Source organism: Thunnus maccoyii, chromosome 14 (assembly GCF_910596095.1).
Source record: "Thunnus maccoyii chromosome 14, fThuMac1.1, whole genome shotgun sequence".
NCBI classification, from domain to species: domain Eukaryota; kingdom Metazoa; phylum Chordata; class Actinopteri; order Scombriformes; family Scombridae; genus Thunnus; species Thunnus maccoyii.
In genome coordinates, this window is record NC_056546.1 from 30,852,980 (window position 1) to 30,877,954 (window position 24,975).

General features: G+C 38.8%; 1 long non-coding RNA gene across 1 annotated transcript; it reads right to left on the bottom strand.

The window, feature by feature from the left end:
* Positions 1-2,964: 2,964 nt before the first annotated feature.
* LOC121911471 lies at positions 2,965-24,936 on the bottom strand. Its single transcript, XR_006099866.1, has 3 exons — positions 24,849-24,936; positions 3,321-3,390; positions 2,965-3,225 (listed from the first exon to the last, which is right to left on the bottom strand). It is a non-coding gene; the product is annotated as an uncharacterized LOC121911471 (long non-coding RNA).
* Positions 24,937-24,975: the final 39 nt, after the last annotated feature.

Consider the following 24,975-nt stretch of genomic DNA (forward strand, 5'->3'; position numbering starts at 1 on the left):
GAAACAAAAACTTTTTTTCTGTTTTTTATTTGTTGCTAGGCAGTCATATCATTTTATTTTGCTTCTGTTTATTTAGTCTCTTTTATTGATGTGGAAGAATTCAGGTGTCAAAATGTTAGCTTGTGAATCTAATGAGGTCTCCATCTTGACACTTGCAAACAGAATGGTAGAATTGTGATAATGCTACATGGTACATGCTTCAATGTATTCAAACTGCTATGGATGCGTGCATAAAAAGTGTTTGATTCAACAAATGAATTGTGTGTTGCCTGATGATGCTGAACTGAGCTGCCAAAAATGATTGAACATCCATCTAAATCTGTTTGAAATCTGTCTTCTGTCTGATGAAGGAACATTGTTGCACAATGAGTTTTTATAAAATAGTCTATGTAACAATTGCAGACCCTTGTCTTGAAAACTCTTTGGTTATTGAACTCTCTTTAAAAAGCCCTAAATATAAAATGAATATTTAATCACACAAAGAGTTAATATGAGTCTTAGTGGGGATTTTAATTGTCATTGATAAGATGATAAAGTGTAATTGAACATGTTATATTGGGGTTTCTAGGGAGTTTTGTGAAAGGACTACAGATGTGGCCGAAATTGTGCCCTGAGCAGTGGTGAAATTAAAAGATATTTTATTATCAATGAATGTCTATGTTTGGTTTGAAGTGGAAAAAAACAAAAAAAGTTGTGAAAATAACTGAATTTATGCTTAATATACAAAGACATTCTAAAATAGCCTGGACAAAATTATTCATACCCTTTACAATTTGTAAGAAATAATTGATTTGTAGTGATACTTTAAGCAGAGTATTGTGTTTTAATTAGTATTACAGGTGTTTTCAATCTTATAATCATTCATGCAGCCAGTTTAAAAGGAGAAAATTACTCACTCTGCTGTTTTGTGCCACTGTGTGCAGGAAAACTAGAGAGTGGTCTGAAGACATTAGAAAAAAGGTAATAGTCAAGCATGTTACATCTTGCATAAAGTTACAAGACCATTTCCAAAGAGCTTGATGTTCCTGTGACAACTGTTACCAATATTATTAAGAAGTTTAAGACCCATGGAACTGTAGCCAACATCTCTGGACATGGTGGAGGAAAACTGGCCCGAGATTGAAGAGAATGATCGCTCGAATGTAGGAGGATGTGTGTCAGCTCTCCCAGATGGCGTGTCAGCCTCCTGTCTGAAAGTCTGCGCTGACCTGCTAGCCCCCATCTTCGCACACATCTTCTACAGATCACTGGAGCTGTGTGAAGTCCCCTCCTGCTTCAAATGCTCCACTATTATCCTGGTCCCTAAGACACCCTCCATCACAGGACTGAATGACTACAAGTCTGTTGCCCTGATATCTGTGGTCATGAAGTCCTTTGAGAGACTGATGTTGATCTACCTGAAGGACATCACAGGCAGTGGACATGACAGTGGACTTCAGGAGGAGCCTCCCAACACTGCCCCCCGTCACCATACTCAACAGCGTTGTGTCAGCTATGGAATCCTTAAGATTTCTGGGATCTACAATCTTCCAGGCACTGAAGCGGGAGTCCAACATCAACACAGTCATCAAAAAGGCCAAGCAGAGGATATACATCCTGCGCTAGAAAGCTAATGATCCAGTTTTACACCACAGTCATCAAGTCTGTTCTCTGCACATCTATCACTGTCTGGTTTGGATCAGCCACCAAACAGGATAGGAACAGACTACATTAGATAGTCAAGATGGCAGAGAAAGTCATTTGTGCTGACTTACCTGCCATCCAGGACTTTACACCTCCAGAGTCAGGAAATGGGCAGGGAAATAATTGCAGAGCCCTCACACCTGGGACATAACCTGCTCCAACTTCTCCCCTCTCGTTGGAGCTACATAACACTGTACGACAAAACTACCAGACCCAAGAACAGCCTCTTTCCACATGCAATCACACTTATGAACAGTTAAATCAGACATGTGATAACAGTTAATCCCTGAGCAATAACCGTGTATTATTAATACATCGACTAATCATACATACAAATCACATTCAGTTTATATTGAAATTGTGCAATAAACATCTACAAACTGTTGGAAATGACAGTACATACCAGACAAAAATGTGTATATATCTACATGCATGTACTGTACATAACCCACTGTATGCACCTAAAGTAAGTTATTACATTAACCACACTATTTGCATTACTATATACATAGTTTACAGTGACAGTTTGACCTAGACATTGTATGTATGTTGTTGTTGTTGTTCATTGTTGTGTGTGTGTGTGTATATGTGTATATATTTACTGTATACCGTGTATATGTTTTGTTATATTTATTTTATATAGGTATTTATATACAGTATGTATTCTTTTTTCTTTTTCCACCCATGTGCCTGTACATATTATGTTGTATAATAATATGTCTGATTCTGATTCTGATTTTCTGGCTCCAATAAGGCAGCAAGTTGTGAACCCAAACTCCAGGCTTCATAACACTCCATCAGAAATGTGTGGATGACGTAACAGTTGCTATGTCCATGTTCTCAACAGTATGCATGTGCCACAACATTTGTTAACATGTCATCATCATGGTCATTTGCATCGTCCATGTTTTCTGCCATATATGGAAAATGAAAAGCAATGAGCTGATGTATGAAACTGGCTTCAGTTGAGTCAACCACAAACATGAGCAGTTCCCAGTTGATTTATTTTGGCTGTCTGTTGTCTCATTGCCACCTGAAAAAAAAAACCTAAACACAAGCCCAATGAGTATTGCAGTTTCCATAGCAACAGGAATAGTGATGGAGAGTGAGTGGGTGTTTGTGGGGGGGTGGCAGGGAGAGATAATGACAGAGAGTGCGAAAGTAAAGCAGTAACTGTGGTCAGAATGGAAATTAGTCTGTGTAAGTGAAGATGAAGAGGAAGAGTGGAGGGCAAAGAAAAAGATACTGAGACAGGGGCTGTTTTCTTTATTTTCTCTCTGGTGCACACATTCATTCATGCATCACCCCCTGCTCCCTTCTTCCCAGGTGGAGGGACAATGACGCTTGCTGCCTGACTATCTCCTCTCATTATCATTCCCCCTCCCCCTTTATCCGTCTTCCACTACAGCTGGATAAGCCAACCACTAACCAGCTCCTCTCTACGTTACAGAGCAGGGATTTGAAGATTGCATCCTCACATTTGTAATCAGATGCAGGGCAGGATTATCTCAAGGTCTCCTCCATCTTGTGCACAGCTGGGGGCTGCTGAGACAAAGGAGGGAGAGAAGAGCAGAGCAGAGACGTATCACAGGCAGCTCAGTGAATGAGTTAAAGATAGAGAGAGAGGGAGACGTCACCTGTGGATGTGAGGAGGAGGTGGAGGAAGATGAAGACTTTCTAAGAAACTGCAGCCATCACCCGACACATCTGAAAAGGGAGAGGAAAGACAGGAGGATAACCTCAGTGGCAAGCATTTCACTGTGAAAGGTAAACTGGTGGATTAAAAATGTTCACATTCTCTTTTCTCTTGGGGAATATGCCGATCTTATATATGTGTGCATGCGTGCATTACTGCATGTGTTCATGGGTGTGAGTCTGACTGTGAGAAGGGTGTGCAGAAGGGTGTGTGTGTGTGATGTAGAAGTCTATGGTTCTTGTTCAAGTGGGTCCACCCTACTCCCTGAGATAATTTTAGCACTCAGAGAGACGCTGCACATTGTTTCCTCTTAAGGAGTCAGTACCTGCAGATTTCCCACGCCTGTTATCTTTGAGCTCACATGTGCCAGAATTGGGTAAGTCTAGATAAATCTAGAAAATTGTACATCAGGTTTTGAAGTTTAATTTGATCAAAGTAGTATGTGAAAAAGCTTAAATTATGATGGCTCGTTCTTAAATTTCAGAATTAACCCTCCGAGGCACTACATGCAGGGTCTTACACTGTTAGTACACACTGACTTGTTCCTGTCCAGATCCTGTGACTCGCTTCATGATGCTTTAAAACACCACACATATTAATAGACATAATGTGGATCCAGTCTCATGATCAGAATTGCCTGCCTCCCACTGTTTTTTAAAATAATCGTTCAACATTCTGGGAAATACACATATTTGCTTTCTCTCTAAGAGTGAGATGAGAAAATGGATATCAATCTCATATTTTTACTAAGTACAGAGCTGGAGTCAGGGTGTGGTTAGCCTAGCTTAGCATAATGACTGGAATCAGGGGGAAACTGCTAGCGTGGCTCTGTCCAAAGTTGTATCTCATTTGTTTAATCTGTACACCAACAGAAATGCAAGTTTTTGGTTTTAGGGGGAGTTACATGTTGGAACTATTTCTTGGTGAACAACAGCATTACGTAGTGACTGTGTGCAGCTTCCTGGAGTCTTGTCACCACACAGAAGTTGCTATCCTGCCTATACAGAGACCAAAACCGAAATCTGTGCTCGCCAACTATATTTGGCAACCCACACCATAACTAGCAATGTTGCATAGACGTGCTCGGCAAATGGATAAACTGTTTTTAATTAAGAAATTGTTCAAGTAACCACAAACTGTCATTTTTACAATTCTGTTTGGGTTAGATAAATGAGACACAACATGTTAATCGGTGATTAGTGGTGGTGGTAGGTGTATCTTTGAATTTAAGACAGAGCCAGGTTAGCTAGTTTTTTTTAGGGAGTTTTTCCTTATTCTAATTGAGGGTCTGAAGACAGAAGATGTTGTATTGCTGTACAGATTGAAAAGCCCCCTGAGGCAAATTTGTTATTTGTAATATTGGACCATTTAAATAAAATTTGACTTGACTGTTTTTTCCTTCCGCTCTTTATGCAATGTTAGGCTAACCACATCAAAAATGATGTAGCTTATTTTCCAAAATGTTTCTTTAAATTGGATTAAAATCCAGCAGATGTAGACAAAGAGCATGTGAAAATGAAACTAGGATTGATGTGTGTAGCCATTTTACAACTCTTGGCTGAGACTGAAATGGAGATGGATGAATGAATTTAGTCTGTTTTATTTTCCTCATCTGTGATTGTAGTGTGTCACAAAGGTGAATCTGAATTAAGGTTGAAGATTTTCCCGTTTGTATGAAATCATTACTTTGCATGTTGTAAATTATTTTAACTATTTCGACAGTGGAGAGATAACAGGAAATGAGGGGGGAGTGAAATGGAGAAGGGCATGTGACAACCCCTTAGCCACAATGGGCATCCCCTAATTTTTAAATTAAAAAAAACAATGTACAGAATCCATTAATCTTTTATTTTGGCAAATCCTCTGACCAGTTTAACATCTCAGAGTGGTTGTATAACCATTGGTGTAGTTCTGATCTGAGGTCAGTACTATGTGCAAAGATTTTGTCCTATTTGTTTGCAGTATGGGAGTGTTGTTCCCAGTAATAAGCAGGATCTCAATTCCCATACAGGCTTCAACCCTAATCTGAATTTGACTCTGAAGTGACCATGCCATCACAACTTTAACCTATTAATCAATGAACTCATCTTTTATCTTTAGGTTGGTGTAATTAGATCAGTTTGTCTGCTTCAGTTAGGTCAGCTGAAATTGCCTACTGCTCCCATTCAGAACTGTTTAAGAATTTATAATCATGTATTCAGTCTTGTTAAGTCCAACTGATTTTTCATATAACATATGAATGTTAGCATACTTCCCAGCATGCATTGTATTAGGGTTAAAATTTTGCAGAAAGCCTACTTTTTGCTAAATTTACATGACGGAGGCTTGTGTCCCAATGCCATTCTACATACTAATTGCATATGGTATATACTACATACTATTTGTTATAGTACATATATTTGCAGTTTTTGTATACAACAAAATCTAACATACTTAACCTTTTTATACTAATAGGGAAGAAAGACTTTTGCCTTTCGCAGACAGACATCAGTCAAACTGTGACTTTAGAATGTCACTGCCAATTAACATTTCAGAGAGAAGGAAACCGCCAATAGCAGATGGACCTGCCTTCACTAGTCAGGCTTCTTCACACAGACTTGTGCTTGAGGTTTGGTTACATGATATAAACTTCACCCAGTCTAATAATCAGACTTGCCCAGCCAACTAGTGGTGACAACATGTTTCAGCCATGCCCTGTAGCAGCAACATAGTACCATGCTACACCACAGCTGGGTGCAGTCACAATTCTCATAGAGGTCAGTGATGTTTCTTCTAAAATCTACTGTGGAGTTACTCTATAAAAACACTTATGCTTGTTTCACAGCAAGGCTGGATTACCAACAAAGAGGGAAACTGCCTCATGGCCCTAGACACCAAGGGTACCACCAAAGCCCCAGGTTCATTGTATGGAAATTGGTCATTTAAAAAAATAATAATAGTTTTGCTTGTGTCTGTGGGGATGTGAGCACAATATCAAGACATTATAAGGTCTCAAGGAGGTTTCTTCATTATTACCTAATCTTCAGGCCATTTCAGTTGATATTGTGCTTACATGGGACATATTCATTTGTGTTTCAACGAACTACCACACAGCAAGGCTGGGGCTATATAATATTCCAGAAAAGAAATACTGTACACAGTTCAGAGGCAGGAGGAGGAGGGGCCAAGCCGCTCATTTTTATCCCGGGGCCCCCTATCCCGGCCAGCTTCCACAGGCCAGCTTCTACAGACCAGTATGGGCGTTTATAGGGTTTACAGAAGAGCAGCCTTCTTTGAGTGGGGGGGCACATGATGGCATATATAGAATATGATTGGCGGTCAGAGAGAAAATCATGTCTGGTCTGGATTGACAGCCAGGGTAGCAAATAAAGAATTAGTGTTATTTTAGGAGTCTACCTGCCGAGTTTAAATGTGTTGTTAATTATTGGTCAGTAATTTCTGTAGAAAGAATATATAGGAATTTCAGCTTGTCAGGTGGATAAAATACACCAAATTATAAAATGTCAGTTTTAATTTTTTATTTATTATAATGTTTTATTTGTTCTTAAAGGTCTTCCATGGCAGATACTGGGCATCCTGTGTCAGAGCTGTACCCACTGGGGGGAGCTGTTTCTTTGGAATCTACCCTCTCTGCTAAGCCCCTCTTTGACACCTCCAAGTGCTCTACAGAGGCAATAACATCTTCCAGGCTGGCAGAAGGACCAGGTTACACCTGCCTGGAGGACCCAAAAGAGGCTTTCAGTGAGATCTATAAAGAACTTTCAGTATTTTGTCCTGCCAGAGAAACTAACAGTGGCAGTCTGAGGGTCGGTCGAGAGCCTGGTGAACAGGAACAAAGCGCATCTGAACAAAGGGCTTCAAGCCGCCCCCATAGTCTGGCAGAGATGCATACACCCTCACACCCGCACCAGGGGAAAGTGGTGAATACAACCAATGACAACCCACAGACGGACAGGACAGTGCAGAGTATAAAACCAGCCTCCCTGCCTGTCCACAGGAGTCACTCAGACACTTTGCCTCTGGTTAACCAGGCAGCAGCCCCCCAGGCTCCAGAGAGCAAGACTTGTAGATTTGCTTACCATGCAGGAGATAAGAGTATCCAAGAAGATGAGAGTCACTCCATACTAGCCTGCAAACAGCCCATGCAGATGCAGCAGTGCAACATTATCACTACTATTTGCAGAGGGGTGAACAATGGAGAAGGTGGACTATCCCTGCAGCCTCAGGACAGGTGTATCTGTATCTCTTCCCCCAAGACAGCAACCAAAGTGGAGGGTGTTGAAGAAAAGGGCCATCTTCCCCCTAATTGTGACAAGGCACTCTGCTATGGCTCTTATATCCATCATGCCAATTTTGAGGACACATTTGCCGCCTATTGCCACCCCCAGTCCATCCTGGCCCCCTCCCAGCTGCTGCCACACCTGGCAGATGTGGAGCCAAGCTGCAACATCCAGCATGCAGTGCCACCTCCTTCAGCCACAAACCACCTCATGCTGCCTCGCCTCATGTCCTCTGTCAGTGAGACAGGCCTGGATGCCAAACACCTGTTGCGGTGCTGCAACCTCAACTGCTCTTGGATCAGCTCGCTGCCCCCTGGCTCTGGGCCACAGTCCCTAAAACACCTTGATGGACAGGAGTGCTGCAGCATCAGCCATGTCAGAGCCACAACCCGAGACACAGGGACTATGACAGCCTGTAAAGAGCTGAGGGATGTTGGGGTGCAGACAGGACAGTCCGTCACACCACATGTGTTCCCCCAAATCTGTGTGGCAGAGGAGAGCAGGAGTGAGACCTCCTGCTGCCAGACTCTACCCACTGATACTAATGGAGGAAAGAAACCGGGAGGTGCTCCCACGTCCCCTGTGAAAGAGGTGAAGTGGGATGCAGAAGGGATGACATGGGAGGTTTATGGGGCCTCTGTGGACCCTGAGGAGCTGGGTCTGGCCATCCAGAGACATCTGGAGCTGCAGATCAAGGAGACAGCAAGCCGTGCTGCCAAGCTTTCGCGCCAGAACACCAACACCTCCCGCCACAGTGGGAACACTGGCTGTCAGAGAAAGAGGAGCAGGATGATGGGCTCCATCCGAACCCCATCCTGCTGTGCTTGCAACACTACAGTTGTCGACTGACTGATCTGTTGACTGATGGACAGGAGAGAACCTGAACACTGTGTTCAGTAGCCAATATGGCTACTCATAGCCTCAGCCTCAAATGTCACCCAACTGACCACAAGGTCAGCTGAAGGTAGAATAATTTGCATTCTTCAAGAATGGCCTGCATACCAGAATCAATGGACAGCTTTTACGCAAAATCATGTATACATATTATAATAGAAGATTTATGCTATTATTATAAAAAGGGAAATCAAAAGAAAAAGTGCTGAGAGGGAAACTAATGATATAATGAACATATTTGTTCCTCTCTTGTCTATGGCTTAATATTGGTTTAATATTTCAACTACTGAATATATGATTCCTGCAGCTGTACACTGCCAGTGTTCTCAGAGGGCCATAGAAAAAGGGGGCCACATACAGGTGTGTCTTCATAATAATCTACCTACAGGACATTAAAACCCTGTAAAGTGTGAAGCAATCTGATACAGTCTGAACAGTCCTGCAATAAATACTACTCTTGTAAAATTTACATTGAATGTGTGGGATGGGGAATAAAAAGTAACCTAACCCATATCCCAATCTAATCCTAACCCTATCCTTTGACCAGTGGCTGGCCCTAATCCCAGACACCCCAGTCTACAGCCTCAAACACTGCCACAAAGCCAAATAATCAACACCCCTCTAATACAGTCACAACAAAAGTGGAACATTATGAGCACACAATGGCACATACATGGAGAAAGGGAATGAGTACCATGATAATATTGTAAGAAAAGTAACCATAACAGACAAATGAACTTGCATTTTACAACAATGGTGATAGATTGATCATGCAATTTGGAAAGGAGTTCTGTATCTTGTGGCCTCCAAAATCAATAATACTGTACTCATTGTATGTGTTTAGAGAATTCTTAAACTATGGAAATAAGATTGAGTGAAAGATTGTCTATAATGGGTAGTGCACGTGAGTGACTTGTTCAGCCTACATTTATTCCAGAAAGTCTGCAGAGAATCTGCAGATTCAGTAAGCATCATCTTATTCCCCTATGTATCCATTGCGTCATACTTTCCACTGTTCTGTATTTTTGTTTTTATTTAACCTTAAATAAATTATGTAGTCAGGCTTATGATAGGGTAATTTGGCTTTGTTATTTGAATTGTAGGTTATTTTCTTCAAGGTCAGTTATTTAATGTGTTAAAATGTGCTCAATTCAACATCTAAATATTTGATGCCTATTGGGTGTCCTAAAAAATGAAAAAAAACTTCAATTCTAATTCATGTGTATTCATTTAAGTTTTCAAGGACATTTGAGTTTGATTTGAAATTGAGTACAATGGAAAAATGGGTTTCAGAATCAACTTCTTTGAAAATAGTTGGTTGCGTAATTTCTGTGGTACAATGTTCTGTTGTATCTCCTCTTTGTTATTTATTGCCACACTTTTTGTATTTCCTTGGTCCAAGCACAAATCTATTGTCATTTTTCCCATACAGCATTCCCAACTTTCCTTGTTGCTTGTAAGTTACTATAAATCATTTTATCATTTTAAACGTGTTGTTTAATAATAGTAATAATAATAATAACAATAATAATAGTTAACAATAACAGTTCATACCTGTCACTTTTAAGACTCCATAAAAATGAATAATAAAGATAAAGAAAAAATGTACCAGAAAGGGCAGATGTTTTATACTGAACACTTTCAAACACCATGATTGTCTAGAAAACTGAACCAACCAATAGTTCCACCTCTAAACAACATGAAACCTTTTGTGGATCAATATGGAATCTGTAACTATTTACTAGGAAAATGCAAGGGTAACTGTTAAATGTGTCAGTGGTAGATATTTCATCCTGTGAAATGGCACATTTCTATTTTCCATTCTACAATCATAGACAGATTAAAAATGGGAAAATGGTCTAAATAGAGGATTTATGGTTTCATCTGGTCTGAGTATGAATATTCAATGCTAATTCATCTGTTTGTGCTTTGTCATACGGGTGGCTGGTTTGTGATTTTAGGCCCTGTCATATAAATCAGGAGTTGAAAGCAATATAAATCAATTATTTTTGAAGATCGACTGTATCAGATTGCTTTTCAATTAATATATACTCAGTATAATGTTAATATTGAAATGTCCCATGAAGTTCCTTTTTTCTTATACTAGCATAATGATGGCAGGGCTAGATGGACAGCCTATCATCCATCCATGCTACACTTTCTTGCAATGTATCTCAGCAGCTGCTAGACAGATGATCATGAACCTAATAGGTGACCAACTTACCCTGTGTCTAGCACCAGCATTAGACCATAATTTCAACTTTTACACAAGAAATATCAAAATCTAATGGATAGATTACCATGAAATTTGCTAAACACACTGATGCTCCCATAGGGGATAAACTATTTGTGTTTGAGCAGTGATATCAAGGGTGAAACCTGGCTGATGGTATGTCACTCTTGTTTTTTTAAGCTGATTCTCAGTGGTATTTCACTGCTGACTATGTGTACGTCACACAACTTTTCACCAACAGGTACAGTGTGAAACTGGTAGCTTATGCCATAACATGGCACTGGCCTACCAGTAGTATGGCTGTGGACAGTGGTATCTGTGGAACATGAGTGACGTGCTGTTTTTATGTGGGACACAGCAGTGACATACCATAAAATCAGCAGTGGCATATGCCAGTAGGAAGCAGTATATGCTGGTGGAGAGTTGTACATACAAGTAGAACATGAGTGGTATATACCAGTATAACAGCATACCATTAGTCACTTTTCAGCCATTGCTGAATTTTAATGGCCGCATGGTCTTTCCTCTAGTGCCACACACAGGTTTAACATAGCTAAATCATGATCTACAGTATCAGTCCAACACTTCAATATTTATTGTGTTGTGAAATGAACATTGCAACCTCTAGGGGCACTAGCAGGGCTTTAATGTTATTCTTGAGTATAATATTTAATACACAAGTGAAAGTAATTGATGATGAAAGTATAGGTGACCTATGAATAGATCCAATAGTAATATTGCATTCTTCATTGAAAACAAAACATTTTTCAGTATCAGGTCTAGATAAGAAGTAACAAACTCCACTATCTCACATGTCATGCAGCATACATCAGCTTATGAGTTGCTTAGTCAGGTATCAGAAACACCATGGAAATGCGAAAACATAATTTAGGTGGTAAGTAAATCAACTTGTTTGGTATACTTTGGTAGTTACACAGAGACAGAGGTGAAAGATTCATACAGGAAAGACAATGCTGATCCTGATGTGTCTAAAATATTATATTTCCACTGTGAAACACAGGCTGATAGTTTAATGAAGAATAAGACAGCAGATTGTCAGGCATTCTTGTTACTTGGTGAAAATCCAGGTTTTGAGGCTTTATGCTTTAACTTCAATTACTGTAAATGATTCCATGCTTCTTTTTAATAGAAAAACATACAACTCTGTGATAAATTAAACCTTTACAAAAACATTTAAACATATAGAGGTTAAGTTATCAAGTGGTTTCTAGTGGTTTCAGTATGCCTTAAGAACAGAAATTTGATTTCTTTCCTGTGAAATGTTAACATTTCTGGTGTTCTGTGTCTCACAAAAGCAACTATACTACATAATAATCATTTACAGATATTGCAATTTCAGACGGACTTATGAAATGGACACTGAATGTATTCTTCAGTAATTCTCACTTCTATTATTCATATTCTCTTTTTATCTGTTTCATCATGCATGGAGTTCAATTCATTGCCAAAGAATATGTGAAGTCAACAACTCTGTTGTTTTAGTTCAGTGCTAGGTCATTGACAACTAGTGGACTCACACACAGATTGTTTGCCTGAAGTTTAAATGGACCTTGTGAGATTTTGGGAAATCTGTTGACATTTTGAACAATATTTTACCATATTCCCCAGAGTAAGAAGAGAAGATCGATGTCAGTTTCAGTTCTGTGTGCACAGAACAGAGATAGATAGGTCTAGGGTGTGTTTAGCCTAGCTAAACATAAAGAGACTGGAAGCAAGGGGAAACTACTGGCCTGTCCATCAAAAGAGAAAACAGTATGCCATATTGGGGTTGAAGTTGTGTCCTCTGTGGTACTCTCAACAAAACCTAAGTTGGTGGACCTATCCGTGTACAAGATACATAGATGAAAGTGATATTGATTGTAGGGAGAGGCTGATATATAATGTGCTCTATTTTGTGTAAACTCAAACTTGTATTAAATTACTTTATGAGTTTGTTATGTTATGTCATTAGGAAATATAGTCTGTGTCCACCAGTTGAGATGAAGGACGTGTATGAAATATGAGCAGTTTGGTGGAATCAAGCAAGAAGGCACTTCTATTCTGTATGCTCTTTTATTTCTGTTTCTCTGTATTGTGCTTTATACATTAAGGCTGGATTTGAAATGCAGCAGTACTTGATGTTGTTTTGTTTGTGTACGCCCTCCATAATCAGATTTCAGGTTTCACACAGTATTTTATGCCAAATGTAGACTTTGTTAATTGAAAGTGTTGTTAAAATATTGTTGTGTATCAAAGAGGAATTTGCCCAAATCTTGATGCCAGCGATAAAATTACAGAACCTTTATGGTGATTCTGTCTTTGGTCAATTTTGGAGTGACTGTAAAGGTTAAAGTTTCTCAAACACTAAATTCAAACTATATAACTTGAAGGGGCAACAAAGTTCCTAAATTAGTTGACATGAACAGTTAAATGCCATGATGACAGTCTTAATATGGGTAAGATACAAAGTTCATCTTTAACCTTGGACCTTTGGACCTTGGAAAAAGCTGTTGAAAAAATGAGCTCACCTCAAGGTCCATTTAATACCTGTTCTGGAACTTTTGATGATATCACATGATCTTCATCACCACATGGAGTTTGCCTAGTCGTCATGGAATTGAAGATGTTCAAAATACCCTTTTTTTCTGGAAAATGAAGGGAGTTACTGCTTATTTGGCCTAAAGGTTTAGGTTCAATGTTAAATTGACTAACTTACTAACTATCTTGAGGTTGTTAATTCTAAATATTACAAAAACCTAATTGAGATTACATAACATTTTGAATACAATAGCTTCTTCTAAGTCCATGGATGTTTGATTTGATTTAATGTATTGATTGGGACAGTGTGCAGTTTTAAACATAAATGATGCACTGCACCAGAGTTAGCTTGAAGCTAATTTGCATCCGTAATACCCCACAATCAAAACATACAACAGCACAACAACAAACTGTACAAAGCAAAAACAAAAATAACAAAACAAAACAAAAAACACACAGAACACACCATACCAAATAAAAAGCTATACACAACAGCACATTACATACACCCACAATGTCAATTAAAAATTAATAATGTAAACTAGGCTAAGTGGTCACACAGCCGATTCGTCGTTAGTTGATTTTTTAATTTGGCCTTGAATGTATTGATAGAACTACAGTTCTTCATATCATCAGGTAGGGCATTCCACTGAGTTGTGGTTTTCACAGAGAAAGCTGACTGCCCAAATGCAGTGTGACGAAATGGTATGGTACAATCTTGTATAAAGGATATTCTGGAGGATCTAATAGAACTTACTGAGCGAGTGTACACAAAGTCATAGTGGAGGAGAGGCCAAACCATTTAAAATTTTATAAACTAGGCACAAATTTGAGAATAATCTGAAATTGTCAAAGCTCAGTAAATTGTATTTCTCCAGTACCCTACAGTGATGGAAATGCATTGGCTTTTTGTCCATAGTTTTTAGAGTTTGTTTGTATAAGGACTCAAGAGGGTTTATGGCTGTTTCTCCAGCCTGCCCCCAACATGTGATGCAATAAGACATATGGGAAAGAATCATAGCATGCATAAATAGGCTGCATCCAAAGAGAGACAGTTTCTAATGTGTCTAAAATTTGCTAAGTTGTACTTTATGGTTTTAACTGTTTCTTAAAGTTCAAATTTGGATCCAGTGTCACACCAAGATATTTAAAATCAGTAACTATGTCAATTTTTTCACCTTTGATGAAAATATCAGCATTAGGAGGTTGTACCATAGTTTTAGAGAAAAACATACATTTTGTCTTGTTTACATTTAGACACAGACATGATTGATCAAGCCAATGTGTGATCCTTTCCAATGCAACTGTTAGCTTAGCAGCAGCTAACTCAGCTGTTTTTGCATGTGTGTACACAACGGTGTCATCAACATACATTTGTAGTTCTACATCATGACACTGTTGAGGGAGATCAATAATATATAGGCTAAAGAATAAGGGACCTAACACTGACCCTTGTGGAACACCGATTGTCCACTTCATGTTACCGGACAGTGTGTCACCAACTTTAACACATTGTATCCTATTGGATAAATATGAGGACATCCATGCCAGTGCTCTAGATGAGAAGTTAAATTTAGAGAGCTTCAATATTAAAACATCATGATTGACTGTGTAGAATGCTTTATGCAGATCTAAAAATACAGCACCAACTACTCCTCCTTTGTCAAGTCTTGATTTAATTTGCCCTATTAAGTGCAAGGTAGCAGTTTCAGTGGAATGATTTGCTCTAAAGCCAAATTGCATAAAATGTAGACCAAAATTGCTTGTTTTAAGAAATGTTGTCAGTTGTTTAATGACAACTTTCTCAGTAACCTTTGAGAGTACTGGCAGTATACTTATTGGTCTGTAGTTAATGGCGTCAAGGTGGTCTCCAGATCGCCTAAAATAGGCGTGACAATGGCACATTTCCAGTCATCAGGAAAGGAGCTGTGTTTAAAAGACAAGTTAATTAAATGAGCAATAGGGGGAGTTAAAATATCTTTGTGTGATTTGACAAACATAGTGTCAAATTGGAAAGCATCTGTACTTTTGGAGCTTTTTAAGGAGCTGATGATTTTGTTTACTTGTAACTTTCCTTTTCGTAAATGTTTTTCCTAACTCACATGCAGACTCAAAAAAAAAAATATTAAAGACAGAAGCAACAGTAAGATGATCTTTAGTTAACTTTCCCTGTACTTTGAGTTTAAAATCTCCTAAAAAATTTGGATCTCTCCTTGTGAGATTATCAATGTTTTTCCAGATCAATTTACTGTTGCCTTTTGCCTCATTCAAAATATTGAGATAAAAACAAGATTTAGCTTCCCTTAGCTCCTGGATAACTTTGTTCCTTAAACCTTTATAAATCAGCATGTCAGTGTCTCTTCTAGTTTTAATTGCCTTCCTTAGTGCAGCATCTCTAGATTTCATTAGTTTCCACAAATTTTCATTAAACCACGGTGAATTGTTTTTATTTTTAGATTTTATCTGTATCCTCACATTAAATCTTTCCCTCACAGAGTTGATTTTGTGAGTAAAAGTATCACAGCCATAGTCCAGATCATCAGAGGACAGTACATCATCCCAGTTCAAGCTGTTAATTTCATTGATAAATTCTTCTTGCTTAGCTCTGGGTATGAATTGAAGGATCATTGTCTTAGTTGGTCTTAAATCAACTTTTAGACAGTTTTCTCGCTCATAGGGTTAGGTTATGATCTGATAAGCCAGTGATTAAATTATAACTTTTAGTTATTCTTTCTGGTTTGTTAGTAAATATCAGAACAATTTGTGTACTGGAGCAATTTGCATTTCCTAGTCGGGCCTTTTACCAGTTGTTCTAGTTGGAGTTTCTCTGTAATCATTTTTAGTTTTTTCCTCTTAGTTTTGTCCTCCCAGTTCACATTAAAATCACCAATAATTAATAATTCTTTGTTGAGATTGCACTCTTTCAAGACTTCTGTGAGTTGATCGTAGAACGTGTCATCTGCAGAAGGGGGCCTATAGATACCTATGATGTTAAAAGACATTTGTTGGGATAACATTATTTTTTCCCAACATATTCTAACACGTTACCCGCATTATAAACCAATATCTATCCATAAATTTCTCCACAGTGGTCCCATTTCCATCTTTCATTCTGCTAACCACATGATAGACAGTGAATTAACAGTGTTATGAGCCTGTGTTTAATTCGGCGTGTATCTGATCCACCAACCTGTGCGTATTTTAGTGAGAAATTTAATTCTTGAAACAGTTTGCCTCTCATTCCCATCTTCTCCCACTAAAATAGAGCAGCTCCACTGGGGGCTGGGAGCGAGTTAAGGCAAAAAAAAATCCAAAATGTAAAGTTTATACACAAATACACTTTATCTTTTTGGATTGTATTGATGCCAAATTGACAAGGAGACTGTCGACACATGACACCCTCTTCTTAAAGGGAGTTTGGCATAGTATTTTCCCCAGAGAGTGCAGGGAGCTTCAGTTTATCCTCACTTAAACCGAAGTTGTTCTGGTCCGCCATTTTGAAGGCTGTCCCAAGCATGGATGTATAAACAGAACTGGATACAGCGTCGGAGGCGGGGCTCTGTTCATTCCTATGAAAGTTGCTCAGTGGCACATGAAAAAAAAATCGACTTCCTGGTATGAAAGTACCCGGATCTTCCACATTGTGCGGCCCATAGAGCATGAGCACTAGTGAGTTTCGCTGGCCGAGCGGGCTACTTCCGGTTTAGCCCTCCGGCTAACTTGAATGGGGATAAAACAATTCAATCATGCGGCTCTCTAGGCTTTTGAAATGTGATCGCACCGAATGGATTTAATTCTGATAGTGAGACAAGTCATTTCACGGGGGTTGTGACGCTCAAAAAAATATATCCGCTGATTTACAGGTGTCTCTTTCACAATGTAAGTCTATGGTCTTTTTGGGCCAGTGTGCATCACGTGACGTAATTACATGGTTTGGCCGCTATGTCAAATTTGCTTCAAAGCCTCGCGCTCTTCCTGTATGCAGTTCTCTTTATACAGCCATGGTCCCAAGTCTCTTATTTCTGCTCCTAGGAGCTAGGAGCGAGGAGGGATCTCTGAGGAGCCATGAGTGAGGATACATGAGAGCAGCCTTCACGAAAGCTTCAAGGAAAGTTTTAAACCTATTCTTAAACATAGAGAGGTTGTCTGCACCCCGGACTGAATCTGGAAGATGGTTCCACAGGAGAGGAGCCTGATAGCTGAAGGCTCTGCCTCCCATTCTACTTTTAAAGACTGTAGGAACCACCAGTAAGCCTGCATTCTGGGAGCACAGTGTTCTAGTGGGGTAATACGGTACTATGAGCTCTTCAAGATATGATGATGCCTGACCATTGAGGGCTTTGTAAGTTGGGAGAAGGATTTTAAATTCTAGTCTAGATTTTACAGGAAGCCAATGTAGCAAAGCTAAAATGGGAGAAATGTGATCTCTTTTTCTTGTTTTTGTTAGTACACGTGCAGCTGCATTCTGGACCAGCTGGAGAGTCTTTAGAGACTTGTTAGGGCAGCCTGATAATAAGGAATTGCAATAATCCAGCCTAGAAGTAACAAATGCGTGGACTAGTTTTTCGGCATCTTTTTGGGACAGGATGTGCCTGATTTTTGCGATATTACGTAAGTGAAAAAAGGCAGTCTTTGAAATTTGATTTATGTGGGAGTTAAAGGACATATCCTGATCAAAGATAACTCCCAGATTCCTTACGGTGGTGCTGGAGGCCAGGGTAATGCCTTCCAGAGTTGCTATATCATTAGATAATGTGTTGAAACGTATATATTCAACGTTTCTGTGGTTTGCAGAAATGTTCAATGCCAACGTATTCTTCTGGAGATAGGGTTGATTCAGTTGCATGTGAGGCTGAAAATTCCTGAGCGTCGAGTTTTATGTGAGTTACATAATTTCAATTTTCCCTGAAACATTTAGCCTAATAAATAATTTCCAGTGTCAAAAGACACTCTAATCATATTCGGGGTTATTAAATTGCATGCAATGCATTCTTTGTACCCAATGTGTTTACAGACATAAGTTTAGGTAAATTGTATTCTAAATCAACACAGATGTTATCTGGTACACAGTGATTAGTGCTACTGTTCTTCACACTAACTCCACAATGTTTCTAGTAGTTTACAATTTTCTGTTATGGAATAAGGCATTTTACACCATGAGTGAAGTTACGTGCACGGTTAGTTGCCTCCCTCCAGTATGAGTACGAGGGGGGTGCGCAGTGTTGATGGTGTGTTATGTTACTAATAAACAGCATTTTCATGTACCTGTGCGTTGTATGGGGCGCGGGGACTGCTAAAAACCTGAGACCATTTCTCCACTTCAATTCTTGTCACTGTCAGTTTGCTACAGTAGAAGGTTGTTTGATGTTGGCTGCTGTAAGTTATTTGTTTGATTAATGGTTTACAGCCTAATAATATGTGATTGTATTTATCACTGCCATTGATTGTACGCAGTTTCTAATGGCAGTATGCAGTAAATGGTTGCCCTTTGGGTGTGTGTCTTTAAACTTCTTTCCTAACACGATGTGCTTGATGGCGTTATTAATGACTCTTGATGAAACTTGAAAGCTCAGCATTCTGGCTGCCCTTTAGCTTCCCATTTTTATGAGTCACATTAACATTTATTCACCCAGAAAAAAACTAATGTTTCTCTGTATAATTTGATCTCCTCTTTCTGTCAGCTGCTGTGTCTGCAGTGTACTTACTGTTTTTTCAAACATGATTTCAGGCCAGCTGGAGAAGTTAAACCTGTGACTTTCTGCCTTGGTATAATTATCCAGGCTGCTGCTGTTTCTACTGCATTTCATGCAGTTTGCAGGGTTTCCAAACAAATACTCCAACATCCAGCACTTGTAAACTTGTAAAAATACAAGTACAGGATGACACCTTAGTCATGTCTTAGTCGATATGATCTAAGAAATGTTAACCCAAGGATATTTTTATTTGTAAAAAAAAAGAAGAAGTTTTTGAAAATTAGTTAATAACAGCAACAATCAGCATGTCGTGTCCAATGTTTCTCTTCACAGTTGATGTTCAGTTATGACCGCATTAATTAATTATTTAATTAATTAATTTACATTTTCTTTTGGATGTGTTATGTTCAACAGTTTTTCGTCTTGTAAATTTCCACCAGGAGCAGGGTGGGAAATAATCTCAAAAGGAATCTAATTGTAGTCTTGCAAATAGTGACCATGCAAGATCCCCAGTCTTTGCAAAATCTAAGTCTGTGACCAAAAACTCAGTTACTTATGACACATTGTCTTTAGATGTGACAGGGTGTCAAACTTTAGTCTTTTCAAAGTCTCTACTGTATGGTAGGCATGAATCACCTACCCAAAGGACTGGTGTCCCTTTGTGATAACCTTCTCCTCCTAACTGATACCAATTTGCAAACAGTGATTATACAAATTCACTATGTTCCCCCATCTATACTTTCACCATATCCTTACTACTTCACACTCTAGCAGAGACTTAAATTTTCACCTCACATCTTACAAATGTTGCACAGCCCCCTCCTGCTTTCTCATTATGATCCTGTCTTATGCTTTCAAAGCCTGGAACCACCAAGTCTAAACATGGCTTACGCCAAGTTTTCTGAATACACAATGCCTCTGGTCCACAAACCTTTTAAATTCCTGCCCATTTGCAACCTAGCTCCTTGCATTCCATTGCAAGATATAAAACATCAACAGCTTAATAATCACCTTTGTTTATTTCCATGCTTCCCTCTTCAGTGTAATCCTGACTCCTGTCTGTACACTTCCTTTCTCCTACCTTTCCATTTCTAATGCATTTCCAGCTTCTGCCTCATGTGCTTGTGCAGCTCCTCCAGGCCTAGATGAACCTCCTCAAGAAATCTTTCATTTGCATCTACTGCAACTTTAATGTCTGACCTTTTGGTTTGGTTTATAGCTGCCCATAGAACATCTGCCATGAATGCAAAAAATTAAGGTTTTTCCATAATGTGTCTTTTTGTATCCTTAACCATAGGCAATGAAGATGGAGCACTTGATAACACAGACCTGGTAGGTTCCACTAGTGCCCTCACTTTTCTCTAGTCATCCATATGTGGCACTGCGTAGATATTTCCTACCTGACAGAATGAGCCACCCTATTTTAAACCACATTTAGCGGTAATAGTACATTCTGATAAATATTTCCTATCTGACAGAATGAGCTACTCTACTTACAATTACATTTATAGACGTAGTAGTCCATTCCAATAGATATTTCCTGCCTGACAGAATGAGGTACTCTACTTATAATTACATTTATGGCAGTAGTAGTCCATTCTGATAGATATTTCCTACCTGACAGAATGCCTGCTTCTCACACATATCTAACCTGGGTAGCTACTAAAGAATGTTTTTTGTCTGGGTAGGTCGTTACGAGAGAGAGGCTTAGTTCATCACACTAGTCTGAGTTGGTAGCACAAACAGTCAGAACAGTCATCAAGTTTTTGGCACGGTCTCTAATGTGACCCTACCAGCCCGCGAACCATATTTATTTAAGGGGTTTCCACGCCCCCGCCGCTAAATAGGCATGGACAAAAGAAATGCAGCTTGAACAGCTACTTGAACCAAAGAGTATAGAGGCGCAAGAGATGAAACTCTAGTGCTTTTTTTGACAACCGCCACTAGATGGCGTTTCTGTAGTGCTGACACGATTTTGGACTGAAAACACCATACATTCATTCAAATTCATCACATTTTATGCGCCCAAAATCGGCGTATCTCACATCCAAACCAGAAGCGCTACATAAAATTTCTCAAAATAAATCATCAGTAAATTGTATGACACTTACAATATTTACTAGTGATGTCACCACACAACAGTTACCTCTGAAGCTACTCTCAATATCTGATTTGATACCATGGCAAAACCAGCAATCCTATTCAGAACACATTCCTTTATTTAAAAACCTGGTAACACTTTATAATGCAGCCTGCGTTTTACGGGGTAACTTCCCATCACTTTTTTTTACTAAAATTAATCATTTTATAGCTACATTTTGATAGATTAGTTAAGAGTTGTTTTGTTATTTAAGTTTTATATATAGTTTTATATATAGTTATTGTTAAGTTTTATATAGTACAATTTGTATGAATATTTATGTTGTAGAATAGTAGTTTATATAGTTAAGAAGTTATAAATGAAACATATTCTATTTAATCATGTTCAATGTTTTCTCATTGTCTGTTCAAAATGTTGGTCCGGTGTGTTGTTAATGATGGGTACATGTTGTTAGATTGTGACATGAAAGGTAACAGAACCAAACAGCTAAGTAAGGACGGGAGAACATAATCCAGCCCGCTCTCTGTTGTTACCATGTACTTATAGAGTAAGTAGTCTGTATTTACAGAGTAAGGACTGGGGAACAGTGTGAACTTAATAATCCAGCCCGCTCCCTGCTGTTACCATGTACTTATAGAGTAAGTAGTCTGTACTTACAGAGTAAGGACTGGGGAACAGTGTGAATTTAATAATCCAGCCCGCTCCCTGTTGTTACCATGTACTTATGGGGTAAGTAGTCTGTATTTACAGAGTAAGGACTGGGGAACAGTGTGAACTTAATAATACAGCCCGCTCCCTGTTGTTACCATGTACTTATAGAGTAAGTAGTCTGTACTTACAGAGTAAGGACTGGGGAACAGTGTGAACTTAATAATACAGCCCGCTCCCTGTTGTTACCATGTACTTATAGGGTAAGTAGTCTGTACTTACAGAGTAAGGACTGGGGAACAGTGTGAATTTAATAATCCAGCCCACTCCCTGTTGTTACCATGTACTTATAGAGTAAGTAGTCTGTACTTACAGAGTAAGGACTGGGGAACAGTGTGAACTTAATAATCCAGCCCGCTCCCTGTTGTTACCATGTACTTATAGGGTAAGTAGTCTGTACTTACAGAGTAAGGACTGGGGAACAGTGTGAATTTAATAATCCAGCCCACTCCCTGTTGTTACCATGTACTTATAGAGTAAGTAGTCTGTACTTACAGAGTAAGGACTGGGGAACAGTGTGAACTTAATAATCCAGCCCGCTCCCTGTTGTTACCATGTACTTATAGGGTAAGTAGTTTGTACTTACAGAGTAAGGACTGGGGAACAGTGTGAACTTAATAATACAGCCCGCTCCCTGTTGTTACCATGTACTTATAGGGTAAGTAGTCTGTACTTACAGAGTAAGGACTGGGCAACAGTGTGAATTTAATAATCCAGCCCACTCCCTGTTGTTACCATGTACTTATAGAGTAAGTAGTCTGTACTTACAGAGTAAGGACTGGGGAACAGTGTGAACTTAATAATCCAGCCCGCTCCCTGTTGTTACCATGTACTTATAGGGTAAGTAGTCTGTACTTACAGAGTAAGGACTGGGGAACAGTGTGAATTTAATAATCCAGCCCACTCCCTGTTGTTACCATGTACTTATAGAGTAAGTAGTCTGTACTTACAGAGTAAGGACTGGGGAACAGTGTGAACTTAATAATCCAGCCCGCTCCCTGTTGTTACCATGTACTTATAGGGTAAGTAGTCTGTACTTACAGAGTAAGGACTGGGGAACAGTGTGAATTTAATAATCCAGCCCGCTCCCTGTTGTTACCATATACTTATAGGGTAAGTAGTAAGTAGTAAGTAGTCTGTGTTTACAGAGTAAGGACTGGGGAACAGTGTGAACTTAATACAGCCCACTCCCTGTTGTTATCATGTACTTATAGGGTGAGTAGTCTGTACTTACAGAGTAAGACTGGGAGGGCAGCACATACATTGTGGTTTCTGTGTAATTAAAGAATAAAATCATTTTTCATAACTTCCTGCGTACCTTATTATTGTGTAATTAAAGATATACTATGTATATTATTACATTAGTGTATTGTTATTTTTTCATCCTCGGATGACAATACAAGTCTTTCATAGCTGTGCACTTGAGAGAGGTAAGTTTGCCTGTTATGAGCTGCTGCAGTGCTGGACCAACATGTCTGCTAGGAGCTAATTTTCAAAAGTGTAGACCCATTTCTCGACTTTTTCTATTCAAATTCATACAATGAAGTAGAAGACATAAGCATTATAAATCTCTGGAGTGGGTGAAGATTGCCTGTCAAACACACATGCATAAAAAAATGATTGTCATAACTGCCATGAACAAAAACATTTGATCTTACACATATACATATGTAATGTACTGATTTATGCAAGGAAGTTACACCATAAGTTTCGGGAAGTTACGTGGTAAATGTCGAGAAGTTACACTTTAAAACGTCATTTGTTACTCCTTTGTTTCTCGTTTTTTTGTTTTCTTCCGCTGTACCTACATTTAAGTACCAGTAAGAACTGGTAAGTATTATATATATACGGATTCATATGAGGAAGTTACACCATCAGTTCCGGGAAATTACATGGTAAGTGATGGGAAGTTACCCCATAAAACACGGGTTGTATTAAGTGTTACCAAAAACTTTTTTATAAACATTAACAATTGAACAGAAACTTTGTGTGGTTCATTATTTAAGCACACAGCCTGCATTAGAATACGAGTTACAAATTGAATATTGGCTTGTAGTCTTCAAGTAGAAAGCAAAGCAGCCCAAAAACATCATTTCAAATTAGAGAAACTGTATGAAATGTCATGCTGTAACAACAAATGCAGCTGTGTGATTATGTGCTTTCATTTTGGTTTGCAATCTTGTAGGTATGACTGAAACTTTAAAGTGTTTCAGCATTTAAACAAACACACTCTGGCTATAATAACACTGAGTTATAGAGTGAGGTGTTGATACGAATGATGAACTAAAAACACAGGTAGTAGTATCATTTTCTAAATGCTGATATTGATTTGGTATCTATGTGTCTATTGTATCCATGTATTGGTTCTTGTGACATCCCTAATATATCCACTATGTATCTACTTTGTTATGTGGTTATCAAGTTGTTTAGGAGAATGATTCCCGAACTGGAATCCAAAGGCCATCAGGAGTCCTTGAGAGTGCTGCAGGGGTTCTCAGAAAAAGCACAAATAGATTGATTTCACTTACATTATATTTACTTCCAGGGAATGTATCTTCTTAGAGGGGATTTTTTCAGACAAAATCCTCTCAAACATGGGTCTGTGGTCTATTGTGCATCTATTTTGGAGGTTCCTTAACATGAAAAAGTTTCAGATTGCCTGATTTCTCAAAATGCCAACAGTGCTATATTTTTATAACTTCCATTTATGTCCATTGCTCACTTTTTGCTCCTCTGAAGCAGGGCAAAAAGTTATTGTATGTCATGTCATGTTTTTCTATTTGGAACACTCAGAATTTGTAAATCTGAATCCATATATTTGAAAGTTTTGTTTTTTAATAAATGAAATTCTGAATGAGTGTTTCACGAATTTCTGCTTTGATTCTTTCATACATTTAATACGTGAGTAAGTAAATAGTTATAGTAGTGTGCATAATTACAATTTTTTGTCATTGTTCAACACAGGCCATTTCGGGAGAGGCATTAAATATATGACAACAGAAGAGAGAGAATTTTGTTTTACTTTTGTACGGCACTTTGTAGGCGGGACGTTTTACGGTGTCATCAGGGTTTTGATAGCAGGTTACTCGCCTTCAGTCCAACATGGCGGAGGCGGAGCTCTGCTGCTGCCGCTGCGTGCTGATGTTGCA